Source organism: Cupressus sempervirens, chromosome 4 (assembly GCF_028749045.1).
Source record: "Cupressus sempervirens isolate cs-2001-9-10 chromosome 4, ASM2874904v1, whole genome shotgun sequence".
NCBI lineage: Eukaryota > Viridiplantae > Streptophyta > Pinopsida > Cupressales > Cupressaceae > Cupressus > Cupressus sempervirens.
In genome coordinates, this window is record NC_143121.1 from 634,285,036 (window position 1) to 634,299,498 (window position 14,463).

At 34.4% G+C, this 14,463-nt stretch overlaps 1 pseudogene; it reads right to left on the reverse strand.

The window, feature by feature from the left end:
- Window positions 1–4,496: 4,496 nt before the first annotated feature.
- LOC149562838 (protein CTR9 homolog) overlaps window positions 4,497–14,463 on the reverse strand; it is a 28,402-nt pseudogene continuing 18,435 nt past the window's right edge.

The following is a 14,463-nucleotide window of genomic DNA, read 5'->3' on the forward strand; positions in this document are numbered from 1 at the left end:
CACAAATCTAAATATGTATCAATAACGAAAGATCAATGGACAAAGAGATCCCATATCTAAGCTATAAATGCAACTTGTAAGTATAGATCGCTTACACAATTGCACAACTTATAGACCCAACAAGTCATCATACATATCCAAATAAAATAATGATAATCATGTCAGCAAGAGATCAATCTAAAATACAAACTAAGTATAAAATTACATCAAATTCCAAATCTCCAAAATATACTAAGTCATAAACTCACAATGTCGTCATAGTCAATATAAATCATAAACCATTTAGATCTATATATCACATAATAAGCCATGTCAAACTTGCACCAAATTTGAACCAATGTGTAGAGCTCTACAAGAGCTTTTTGTTGACTATTTGAAGTCCAAAATATGACTTTGTATGCCCAAGTTATGCCCAACTTTATGTTAAAAATAAATAACATCCAACTTTTGGGCTCATAAAATGTGACAAAAAATCAAAATCATATAATCAAACCTATACCAAACTGTAGTGCTTTGAATTAGCTTTCAAACGATTATAAGAAATTAGAAATCCGACATCTTGAGTGAAAGTTATGACTGTTGTACCAAGACAACCTATTTGTTCATCTCAACCTTTTTTTTATAGGGTAAAGGTTCTTACGAGATTAAATTTGACAGTTGTCACAACCTGCAACAAAAAAGCTTTTGCATTTTCTCTCAACTTGGCCAAACTAGGGCAAATTATATATCAAAATTTATGGAAAGGTCGACTAGGATCGAATGGTTAGGTTTGTTTTGTCCAAGGGGTCATTTTTGCAAGCTGCCCCTCAAAACCCTAATTTAAATGAAACATTAAATAAAACCTTTTGCCCAATAATTTCACATGCCCAAAATATACCATCAACTCATTATAATAGCAAACTCAAAACCCTTATATCTGCAATAAACAATCTACAAAACCCATATATATTTCTCTGTCTTTTATCTTTCATGAATTCACATGAATTCAATCTAGGGTTATATCAACAAAACCATAGCTCTGATACCACTTGTAACGAAACTTGTTGTAATGCCTACCCGTACTTGACTTTTATGATTTGTTTTGACGAATCTTTTAGGCATATGCTATGATTATATTCGATGATGATATTAATGTTCATGTATTGAATTTTAGTTATTGAATGATGTTTGTTAGATGAATGATTTTTATGCAGTTTCTAGGGATACTTACCCCAAACTTGCATGTGTATGGTGTGCGTGTATGTTTTCTTTATGTTTGACATTTCTGATGTGGTTGAGGAAGGGAGTCGTAGTCACCTGCTAGTTGGGATATACACGATGAACCACTTCCTTCCATTGCCTGTTTAGTTTAGAATATTGTGTTTGTACATGTGCGGATTTTATGCAAATTGCAGGTATTGGGTATCAACTTCCCTAAATTGCTAGGATGAGCATACCCTATTGAAGTATTTCAATGGTATAAGTGCGGAGATAACTCTTGAGTCCAAATCCTAAACCCTAAGCCAATTGTCTTAGAAAATAGGACAAGTATTTGAGTTAGTTTACCCATCTGAATTTGTCAAGTGACGTGAATTCGTGATTTTGACCCAAGAGTTTGATTATATTCTTTGCTTTCAGTTGAATTGTCATTTTTGGTTTTGTGGGTATGTGGTGATTTTCCACACTAGTGGATTTAACCCTAAATGGCGACCAAAATTTGCAACCAAGTTTTTAAAATGGTTTGGTTGGTCGCGTTATAAAGCAAAATTTTGTTTTTTTTTAATAACTAGCCCGTGTTGGTCACAATTGCGACGAATTACTTTGGTCAAAATTGCGACCAACACGGCAACATAAAACAAAAAAAAAAAGGCAAAAATGTAATTCACATTTCATTTGCGCTGTGAGTCTGCGAGTTTGCATCAACATTTGTGTAAAAAGGGCACAAGGGCACGTCTGCGTCAACATTTACGCAAAAAGGGCACAAGGGCACAAGGGCACGAGTGTGTTAAACCAAGTTGCGACTTATTGTTATGTATTGATCATTCATGTTATGGGCATTTTTGCTCTTCTTTTTGACTTCCCATTTAGCAAAGGTGTTTAAACTTTCTGCCGACTACTCTTTGCTGCGAAAATGCCTCCCCTAGTTGGCTTGTTTCTCCCTTTTAACGCTTGCTACATTCTTAACGCGACTTCTCTTTGTTGGTGCCTTGAAATCTCCCGCAATGGCCACATCTTTCTATCACTTGCATGAATTTCTTCATTGGCCTACTCTCTGTCTTTAATCTATGTGTGAGATGGGAACCTCTTCAATAAGCTTCCTCTCTGTTTGTTGTATGGGCGGCTTTCACTGCATTTTTCTTGTATTCAGCTGCTCGTCTGCTCCTTTAATCAGCTTTGAGTGTAGCTGGGTGCACTTAGCAATTGAGGCATTTTCTAAGGACATAAAATTAAGACCCCACTAAACACCCACGGTTTGTGTTATTAACATGGACTTGGAAAAAATAAAATCCCATCAACGCATTCAGACTCCTAAATTTATGAAAAAGGAATTGAGGAGCATATATGTTGTGTTTTTTCAACCCTAAATGAATCATTTTTACCATTCAATATTTTGGAATATGAAAACTTTAAATACAAAGAGCCTCTCCTTAGGGTTTGAACATAATCACTGATTCTTTTACTGAGCCTTCATGTGGTTTCCTGGAATTTTTTTTGGATGATTTTGCCACTATTGTTTAGAGCTTTTCGCCATATTCTCCATACTTTTTATATGAAGGTAACTATGTTTGAGTAATGAGAATATGGTATCCTGTTGCTTTCAAACCTTTATAATAACAAACCCCTTATCGTCTTCCTGTAGCATTTCATTTTTATGTTTGGAGTAGAATCTGTGGATTTTCCTACTAAACATTTGGGCGGTCTTCACCATTTTAAAGGTATATAGTGGGTTATTTCCTCCATAGAAAAAGTTGTGTTTTTCCTTTCTATTCTCTGCATATGATTCTTCCATCTTCATTGTAGGAGTTGGAAGAAAATCATGGGGTTCTGAAAATCTGTTATTATTGTTGAACCCAACATTTTTTCCTATAGAAGATTTCAATTTGTAACTCACATGCAAGTATCTCAAATGTTAGAAATCAAGTTTCATTTTCTTAGAGACTTCTCACTAGATATTTTTGTTGGCATTTCATGAGTATAGCTATTTGGGTCTAGTTACTATCATGTATGTCTGCAAGTGTTTGAAAACTCATACACTTTTTTCTTTTTAGTTATGCATGTAATATCTCCAATATGTGGTTCTCTTTTACTTCTTCTCCTATGTTTTAGACCCCCTTCTTGTAGGATTACGCTTTGAAACAAGACTCCGACTTATCTCTGTGAGTGACAAAAAAAAATGAAGTCTACATGAACAAAATTTCTTTCATTCTTGCTACGATCGTGCACATAGAAGCTTAAACCCCTTCTAATCTTGCCTTCTTTCTGTTGTATAAAACCTGAATGTATATATGTTGCTTAATTGTTAGAATTAAATCTTTGGTTGAAGCTCTAACTCATACATTTTATTAAAAATCTTTTGTCTTGCTGATTCAGAACTTTGGATTCATAGAATTTTTATTGTGAAACTAATTAGATGGAAGCAATTGAAAACTTTTGAAGAATATGAATATGTTTACATTTTTATTCTGCAATGCATTTGGTGATTCTCGTGGATCACCATGAAAAGTGCTGGTATGAAAATTATAATTTGTAATTTATTTTTTCAGTATTATTCTATTATGGTATGATTAATATTGCTACAATTGATGAATTAGATAAAAGTCTTCTAGGTTCAAACTGTATGTACTAATTTGATCAAAGTTTAGTTTCTATTTATATCTACCGATTTATCACATCAAGAAGAATTGCTTGAAAAAATAGATTACGGTCTTCTTCCTTTGAAATGGATGTCGTTTGAATTGACATTGAGTTTCTTATCAAACGCAATTGGCTACTTTGCATAATTCACACTAATAGAAACAACAACACCAACTACTTGTTACTCTGATAGGAAGATAAAGTATATACATTGAAGTACGCAAAAAATGATATAAAAAAAGGACAAGTATAGGCTGCCATAAAAACAATAAACAGAAAAAATGTAAAGATGCCCTACAGATGATTCGTTTGAGGCTTTTTGAATAGATCTCATTTAATTACATCAAACAGATTTGGAGGGGACAAAGCATATTTGATTGACTAAACTTTGAGGTATCTTATCCATCGTCATCGTATGCATCATCTTATCTTGGAATCTGTTAGGTTAAACCTCAAGAAAATAGATAATCTATTTTCAATTGTGTGTTCTTCTAATCTAGAATCTGATAGGAAGATACAACATATACATTGAAGAACACAGAAAATGTTCTAGAATAAGGACAAGAATAGGTTGCCCATATAAAACAATAAATGGAAAAAAAGAAAAGATTCCATATAGATGATTCAATTGATGTTTTTGACTTGGAACAATGTCAAACAAATTTGGAAGGGACAAGGCATATTTGATTGACTAAATGTTTAGGTAGCTTATCCATCATCACTCTATGCATCATCTTCTCTTGGAATCTGTTTAGTTAATCCTCAGGAAGCCTAGACATCATCATCAAAAGTATTGTCTTCTCTCGGACTCTGTTTCTGTAAGGGTTCTTCATCTTCAAAATCAGTGTATGCACGTCTCCTTTGTGATTTTGCTGAAACTGGAGAATTTGTCTCGCCATCATCAGAGTCTTCTAGACCTGTAGCTGCAAGAAGATCTTGGGCATTTTTCGTATCAGCTTCTGCCTTATCACTCATATAATTTGCCTCATTTTCCATGGCAATATCAGGTTCCTCCATATTAGAATCTTAAGCCTTGTGATCCTTATCCTTCTTCTTTTTCTTCTTTTCCTTCTTTCTTTTCTTTTCAGACTGACTAGCCTCATCATCATCATCATCCCTGTCCATACGCTTACTCTTCCATAATTCTTTCACACGTTCAAATTGCTCTATTGTTGCATCACCCGCCGCAATTCTTCTTCTTTCTTTCTCCTTTCCATCATAATCCTTCGTTCTTCCTCAGCTTTCCATTTTGGCTCATTAGCCAGGACAAGTTGGCGTGCTACTTCTAGCTTTTGACGGCTTTGCTGTTCTTTGCGTTCTGCTACTTCTCTGTGAACTTTGGCAGCATCAAGCAAGTGTTTACAGTAGTCCACATGCAAATCTATCTTATTCTCATCAAAGCCATGTGTATGAGGGCTTGGCACTACTGATAGTTGTCTAAACACACAGAGCACATTCTTTAATTCAGACACTGCTTGACGAACCTCATCAGCAGTATGTTTTTGCTTTTGAAGTGTTGAAGTTGAAAACTTCTGCATGACAACACCAACATCAAAGTGTAACATGTAATTTGAGGGTGCCAAATTTACTGCTCTTAATAATGTTCTTTTACAATCTTGCCACTATTCTGCTTCATAATGTGATCGAGCTAAACATAATAAAATTTGGGTGTCAGTGCCAAAATAGAATTTCCTCAAACAATTTTGATACATTTTCACTGCAAGCCCAAACTGTCCTTGTGCAAAGTAAACATGTGCTAGATTTACCCACACATCAGGCATCTGAACAAAGATGTTTCCTGCTGCAGCTTCTTGAACCTGTGTGAAAATTTCCTTTGCAATATCAAAATGACCCCTTTCGGCTAGCACAATGCCTGCCCCATTTGCAGCATAGACATTTCTAGGTCTCTGAGCCAACACTTTACAATACAGTTCCCTAACCTTATCAAGATGTATTCCCTCCGCATCTGGACCCTTCTTCTCATTGCGTGAAGCTGCAAAATAATTCCGATTTCCAAGAGAATTAATTTCAGCATAAGCATCCTTACCATCTGATACATTTTGTGCAGCTTTAATTGTTTCTTTTGCTTTAAGCCAGTCATATGTTTTCAATTCCAGGTTGCCAAGCATGGTAATTGCATTTACTGAGGTTTTATCCACCTTAAGTGCCTCCCCAATCAATTCTAGGCTTAGTTGGATCTCATTTCGAGCCTGGGCCATGGCTGCAAGTCGTAGATATGCATCCACATAATCAGGAAACTTGAACAATATTAGCCTGTACAAAAGATTTTCTTTTTTAGTGTCATGTAGATGTTCAAACAGCCTGGCAAGATTAAATAGTATGGTCTAATGATTTGAGAGAAAGAGTTGAGAGACAGATGCAGAGAGAGATAATACAAGTGATAGAAAGATTCCTAGATAATATTCTTGAGGACAATGAGTATTATAGTCCTTACCATGTTTTCCTTTGATCTACCAAAAGGATGGTGGCGTCCTGCAAATGGCATGGCTCTTTCTACCACTTGTATTATCTCTCTCTCCATTTGTCTGTCCATTCTTTCTCTCAGATCATCTAACCAACATTCCCAAATCAAATCTTGACCCTATTTAGTGGATTCACAACATAAACTTCAAATGCTTCTCCTATCAAATATGTAGATTTCACAATAGCTAAGAAACATAATTTTAGGCATCATGGTCACATTTTTTTGGAAACGTAATTGGGTTGTGTACCCAAGCAATGCAAAGCAACTTCCACACCTTCGATTCCAAGTCTAATTGATCTGTAAGAATGATCGCTTGCCAATAGTTGCTGAATACATCTGTAGCTCATGAATACAAGGTCCTCCAACAAATGTATTCAACAACTGTTGGCAAGCGATCATTCCTAGCTCATGAATACAAGGTGTAGGTCATGAATACAAGGTCCTCCCACAAATCTATTTAATAGATATTGGCAAGCGATCATTCCTAGCTGCTTTTGTTTTATAAGGTTTGTCTCAATCCCAATAGGCTGTAGTTTCATTTTCTAGATGCACTTCGTCGCTTGGGTATACAACTCAATTACATTGATTCCAAAAAAATGTGACCATGATGCTTACAATTATATTTCTTAGTTGTTGTGTCCTAAGATCGCTTATGACCCTTTACGACCATTTATGATCCCTAAGAATAAATCTTAGAGCTCTTAAAATGTCATAAAGGGTCATAAGAGATTCCTAGGAGGGGCCATGATGAGCTTCCACCTTCACGTGGTTGGCCCTGTTAAGTAGAGAATGCTATAGTTTTCACAAAACAAAGAGAAGCTCAATAATTTAAGGTCATAGTCCATAGACAAATTAAATTAGACTTATTATCCAAAACACATAAAAAAACATGCACATAAACATGGTAGGCACTAAATAGAGATAGTTGGAAGAGAATTTAAAAAAAGATTAAGGATTATGTTATTTTAAGAAATATGTAAATAACAATTATAAATTGAGTTAAATCAATAAGTATTCATTTATACCTTTTCCAATATAAATTTAAATATTTAATTTTAAAAAATAAATTGTTGACTCTAAACCAACAAAAGAGTAAGTTTGAAGAACAATATTAGTTTTACAAATTTTAAAAGTGATACTGATTAAGTGACCCTAGAATAAGTAACATATGTACAAGATGTCATAACCGACATTTGTATAAGTAACATTTATTTGCATAGGTGACATTTTCATAACCTCATCAGCAGTATGTTTTTGCTTTTGAAGTGTTGAAGTTGAAAACTTCTGAATGGCAACACCAACATCAAAGTGTAACATGTAATTTGAGGGTGCCAAATAGTAGTAGCGGCCAGCAATTTCATAATCACCTTTGCTATGATAAGATCGTGCAAGATTATAATATGAATGAGATTTCATGAGAGGGTGGTTTGTCGAAACAAGAGCTATCTCAGTCAACTGTTCATTTGGATCTCCACATTGCTAATCACTTGGATCAATGCTTTTCTCTTTCTTCACAAAATAGGTTTAGTCCCAGAGTTCAGCAAGTCAAGAAAGTGAACCATTTAGGTTAGTGTCTCCCCTCCCAAATGATTTCCTCAAAATCAATATAGATGGGTTTTGAAGGAGTAATCCACATCCAACAGGAATGGGTGGTACTAGTAGTGGAACTTTAAGCCCTGTTTAGTTTTTCTTTTCTACTTCCTTAAGTACTCATTCTAAAAATTAGATGGAAGCTTGGGCTATTCTCTATACTCTTGAGAAAGCCTGTGTATTGGTCTGGAAAATGATTTTTGCAAGATGGACTATGATTCTTGTCACCCTTCTGAATAGTGGAAATTTTCTAGATTGCTCTTGGAGGCTAGCCCTAGTGACTATGCTGATGTACAATTTAATATGTTTGAGAATGAATATGAACCTTTTTGTTAATATGATTCTAGATGTTAAGTAGTTAGCTATAGATGCACCCTTATGTGTGATCTTTTTTCTTAAATCAATATAAAAAGGTGTGGCCCCTCAGGCCACAATTTACGTGGAAATGAAAAAATGTAAAATAAACATAGATATGAGATAAGAAAAATAATAAACAATGGAATAATAACAAAAGAAATAGCCATTGCTAAAGTCTACCCTTCTCATACTTTGTCACTTGCATAAGCTCAAAAAAAGAGATGATATAAGCCCTAGAAAAGACATAGCTGTTGAACCTAGGAGTTCTTATAAAACTTTTCAATGTGGAAATTGTTTCTGATCATGCATCTGAAAAAAAAGTCTCGCCGCAGATTTTTCTTAAAATCACAGTCAATGAATTTAAGGCCCCAGTGACATTTGTTGTTGTTCAAAAGCGACACCATGCTAGACTATTTGCAAACAACCATACAGATAGGCATTCTATAGATAGACTTGGGAACATCTTGCCAAGTCTTCAGTACATAATAAAGCAACTAAATTTCATAAATTGTTTTTTTGATAGTCGATTTGTTTAAATATTGCCCATCAAAAATTACTTAGTACATCTTATCTTTTTTCTGCACAGGAGCTTGCAGTTCTGAAGAATCTGATAGCGAAGAATTTGAAGAAGATATTGTAGCAAAGGTATATTTGGTGTTCTTTTTTTTAAGTGAAAATGTTATTGGAAATTTTGTATATTGTCATATTTCACTTGCAGAAAGGTCAAATTGTAAATAGAGGTGAAGTTGTATGGATTTAAGTTTCTTCTTCATTATTTATAATGCTCTCAACTCCTCCTTTGTAGCTGTAAAAATACTTGTTTATTTTCACCTTTCCAGATACCCTTTACCAGGTTCTTCAAAATTCCAAAATATCTTGGGCTAACCCCACTCTAGCATGTCCTAACTCCTACTTGGTTCAGAGACCTAACTCCTTTTTATATGTGTCTTCCTCTTACTACTCCATCTACAGGTTGCAAACAAATCATCCTTGTTCCACCAACGAGTCATTCCATTCAAGAAAGACCATGTCTGACGGTATCAATGCACAAAAAAATAGGGAGGCAATTGCTAGACTGTGGTCTAACTTAAAAATAAAAGGTGATGGAAAATGTTATTGTCCTTGCAAAATGTGTAAGGGCTTAAAGACTCAAAGATATCTAATCACAACAGCTGAGCAACATTGTAGGCAACATGGTCACATTGAAGGGGGAAACGAGTATCACCCATTGGTATGTATTTTAATAGTTTATAAATTACATGAGACATGATTTGATGATGACATCATGGTCATGTTTAATATAAGGTCATCATTTTCATATAGGTCAACATCCTTGAGTTTCATGTTATGGACCATGACAATTCGGAGAATGCGGATTTCCAAACGAGGGAACATGGAGGTGTGAATATTGAAGTAGAAGGTAATGATACCACGGAAGAAGATCACGATGATCAAGATGATAATGATGATGATGGTGATGATGATGCAGAGTTTGATGTACCTTTACTTGAGAAGGCAGAGCAACCCCTATATGAAGGATCCAAAACAACTCTTCTTGCTGCTGTATTGCTATTGGTGAACTTGAAGGTAATGAATGGTTTATCCAATGTAGCAATGACACGTATGTTAAGGTATGTCATCTTCTTTCATTATTTTACTCGTAGTTCTCTTACAATTAACATTGGGTTCGTGTAGCAATTAATATTCTTTAAATTAAGAACTTATATTTTTGGTCGTAGGTTGATAGGTGAGTGTTTGTTACCACCATCAAACATTCTACCTCGCTCGTACCGAGAATTATCTGCCATCATGAAAGATATTGGAATGGAGTATCAAACAATAGATGCATGTCCGAACAATCATATTATATATTATAAACAACATGAATTTGCAACACAATACCCTACTTGTCATATCAGTAGATATCAATCAAATCTATTAACAAAAAAGGTGCCTCGCAAGGTTCTTCGACATATTCCCATTATTCCACGTCTGCAACGATTATTCAAGTGCAATAGCTTGGCACAATTTATGGATTAACATGCACACAATAGAAGTCAAGATGACATTATGCGAATGCCTACAGATGGTTCGGCATTTAAGGAAATAGAGGAAAAATGGCGACACTTTAAAGAAGAACCTCGTAATCTCAAGCTTTCATTGGCAGCAGACGGTGTCAATCCTTATGGAGAGATGAGATCTACTTACTCAGTGTGGCCTGTTTTTGTTATCAACAATAACATACCTCCTTGGTTGTCCATAAAGAGAGAGCACATAATGTTGACACTGATTGTTCCAGGTATTTTTTGATTTAGTGGTCATCTAAATTAATTTATTATTACTAATCCATCAAATGGTCAAAATAATTATGTAATGTTTTTGCTCATTCAACTAGGTAAGTACCAAGTCAAAGATATCAACGTATATATTGAACCCCTTATCGACGAGTTGGTGGTGTTATGGAATGGGGTTACTATGTATGACATTTGTAGATCAATAGGACAAAAAAAATTTCAATTTCATGCAATGCTTGTATGGACAATACACGATGCCCCTGGGCTAACACATTTTTGTGGTATGTTCTCTTCTTGACACCTCTTTTTTGGTATGTCAAAGTTAACACATTTAATCCAATCATACATGATCTTGTAGGTCTTTAGACAAAGGGTAAATTTGCATGTCTAGTTTGTGGTCCAAAGACGAAATCTCGTCATTCAAAAAGTTTAAGAAAGCAGGTGTTTGATGAGAATAGACACTTTCTGCACAGAAATCATAAGTACTGAATTACCGAAAAACATCTTTTCAATGGTCTAGAAGAGACTACATCAAAGCCACAAAGAATGACACCTCACCTATGGAAGTTGGCATACAATAAAATAAATCGTCGAGGTAATGTCATCCATTTGATGCTTTTTGTTTCAAATTTATATTTCGATATTGTGTTTTTTTTACTGATGATGTGATTGATGGTTGTGAAGGTCGTCAAGACATTAATATCCAACTTCCAAAAGGACTAAAAATTTATCCTACACAATTTACTAGGTTGCCGTACTATGAGCAACTCTCAATTGTGCATTTGTTTGATCCTATGCATATTGGAAAGAATGTAGTAGAGACATTATGGAAAATCTTGGATGGAAGGCGTGACAAAGATCAAATTGTCAAAACTTGTAGTGACATTGAAGAATCCAACCATGCAATGAAAGATGGTATTCGACCAAATAACAATGGAGACCGGATTGATACAAGTGCCCTTAGTTGGTTATTGTCAGAGCAGCAGAGCAATGCTATAAAAGAAGTCATAAAAAAAATACGATTTCCCACAGGATTTGCTGCGAACATAAACAATGTCATATCAAATAAAAGTGAATTTGGGCCAGGGTTGAAAACACACGATTGGCATACATTTATTAAGGTAATTCATGTTATTTTGTATTCACTATATATTTATATACTGCATGTAGTTTCAATTGCATTCTTTTATAAAATATTGACAAGGTTGTACAAACAATTCAAAAGGTTGTCTAGAATGAGAGAGTAGTGTGCTTCCATAGTTTTCATCTGTCTTATTTTTGTATATTGGAATGAATATTTTTAAATGCAGGAAGAACTATGCAAAAAAGAACGTAAAAATTGGGATGAATTTCGAAGATTGCTAGAGGATCATAAAGCAATTGGCCTGCTTACAGCAAAGACACACTTCATTTGAAGCAGGCTCTTTGCTTTATGATCCTCCAATTCTTTGATAAAGCAAAGAACTGGAGGATCATAAAGCAAAGAGCGTGCTTCAAATACATCTGGTTCACCATCCAAGGATTTGTTTGAAGATGTTGCAGAAGGGATGAAAAATCAAGTAAGAAAGTTGCATATATTTTAATGATTTGATTGCAGGATTTAATTGCACTGTCACAATCAGTCTTGCAATCATTATTACTCAAGGCAATGTATGTTTGATTCCTTTGATGTAACCATTTTTTGAATATGTATCTTTGGCAGTACCAGGAGGACAAATCAAACATAAAAGATGCTATGGAGACAGGAAAGGTGTACCTTTTGTGCTTTAAGATTTTCCATTGGATGTAAAATATATTGTAATCTTTTTGATGTAATGATTGTAGCTCACAATAACATCAGCATGGACTCTTGACAAGTTCAAAGCCTCCATTGGGGAACTATATGATTTGGCTGCTGCATCTGAAACAAATCTTAAGGTTTTTTCTGGTTACATTTCTAGATTTTTTGTCTCAGCTACATAAGACTTCACAATAAAAGTATTTGGTATTTGCCTTTGAACAATGTTGTCACATATTGTTATGTTCCTAGTAACTACTATTTATACAAACAAGGATCTTATCCTTATGTTCCATATGACTGGTTCCTAACTGATTCGATCATTGCATCAACTATATTATGTTTTGACTCATTTGCACTGGTAAGTAGTTGCTGGAAGTGAATCGCTATCACAAATGCATTAGTTTGTTCTCATTAGTGGATAATGGATTTTTATTAGGTTAAACTGAAACAATTGCAAATGTTGAAAGTAATGCAAGTTGTTTTGGGATATATGATTTTGTTAGGTCTTACTGACATCCTGTGTATTGCTTGTAGCTTGTGTTTGAAGAAGTGATTGAACAAGTAAAGGAAAAGGAAGAGAAAGAAGCAAAAAGGAGGGAAAGGTTGGCAGATGATTTCACAGCTTTGCTTTATTCTCTGAAGGTTTACATTATTCATTTTGGAAAAAATCCTTCTAATGCAGTCTCTTTTTCCTCTACTACTTTTACACCTGGAGTAAAATTTCACAGAGTTTTGTACATTAAAAATCCTGAATATGAATGAATTTCTATTCTTATCATAAATGAATTTCTATCTATGTAACGATAAATTAGTTATATATTGTTTTTCCATTTTAGGAAATTGTTGCTTCCTTAGAATGGGAGGATTGCATACCTTTTCTCAAAGATGCGGAAGCATATAGGTAAAAGAGCCACTATCAGGAATTAATCTTATTGTGAGTAATTAAAGGTAGTTATCATGTACCTTACACTAGTAGTAGCTATAAATATATTGGATATGAATATTCAGGGAAATTAGTGATGAAAGCTTCTGTCGGGAGATATTTGATAAGTACATTGCAAATCTTCACGAAAAGGTTAAGGAAAACAAGCGCAAACGAGATGAAGAAGAGGTACATGACCTGATTATCATTTCCACTTTCATATCTAATTTTGTCAAGATCTAATTGTTGTTTAACTACCTTTTGAAAGCATATTTGGGTGAGTGTTGTACTGAGAATGCAAATTAGACCTCCTTATGAAGATAATTGTATTACTAACAAGTTATTTTAACTACTTTTACAAACTAGCTATTAGAAGTTAAATTGTTGCAAACTAGCCTTTATCAAGATTTGATATGACCTAGATGAGATGAGTTAGGGTTAGTAGACTAACCAACATGAAAGGTCATTCCATGTTGAACTAGAAAAAAATAATTTTAAAATTTAATATGAGAGGCACCCACCAGATAAGATTTGGATGTTGTCTACAAGCACAACTCTTAACTATGAAATTGTTATAATATAGTGTGTTAAGATTTGGATGCCTTAGTTCAATTTCCTCTTGGTAGAGTTTCAAACATTAGCTCAATGCAATCCTTTTGGTTTAAAATTTGACAAAAAAAGTTTCTTAAAATTCTTATAAATGAAAAAAAGTTTGTAAAAGAAGCCCTCATATTTCCATACAGTGAAATTTCTTTTTAATTACAAATTAGATTAATTGAAACTGTGAACTTCACTGTATTATGACCATTTTTGCCACTTAGGATAGCCCATACATTGCAACCAGTCTTTTTCTTGTATTTGCAGCTTAAGTGGTTCACTGCCAATAATTTTTCTCTTCAGTTTTGCTACTATTAAGTTAATCCATACGACTAATTTCTTTTTATTCGAGCTTCTCTTCAAAGCTCTCATACATGAGGAAAATGGGGCAAAATTAGTGCCTTGGTTGTATTGATGTTTTCACATATTATTCACCAGACCTGATTAGAACTAACCTATGAGAACTTTCTACCGCAACAACTTTAGTAAGCACATTATTTGTGGATTAGATACAAGGTTCTGTCTCCAGCATTGAATGCCTCGTAGATGGAGAAGAAGTCTAGTGCCAAGGTCTGTACATTCCATAGAGATTTTTGCTGTCTTG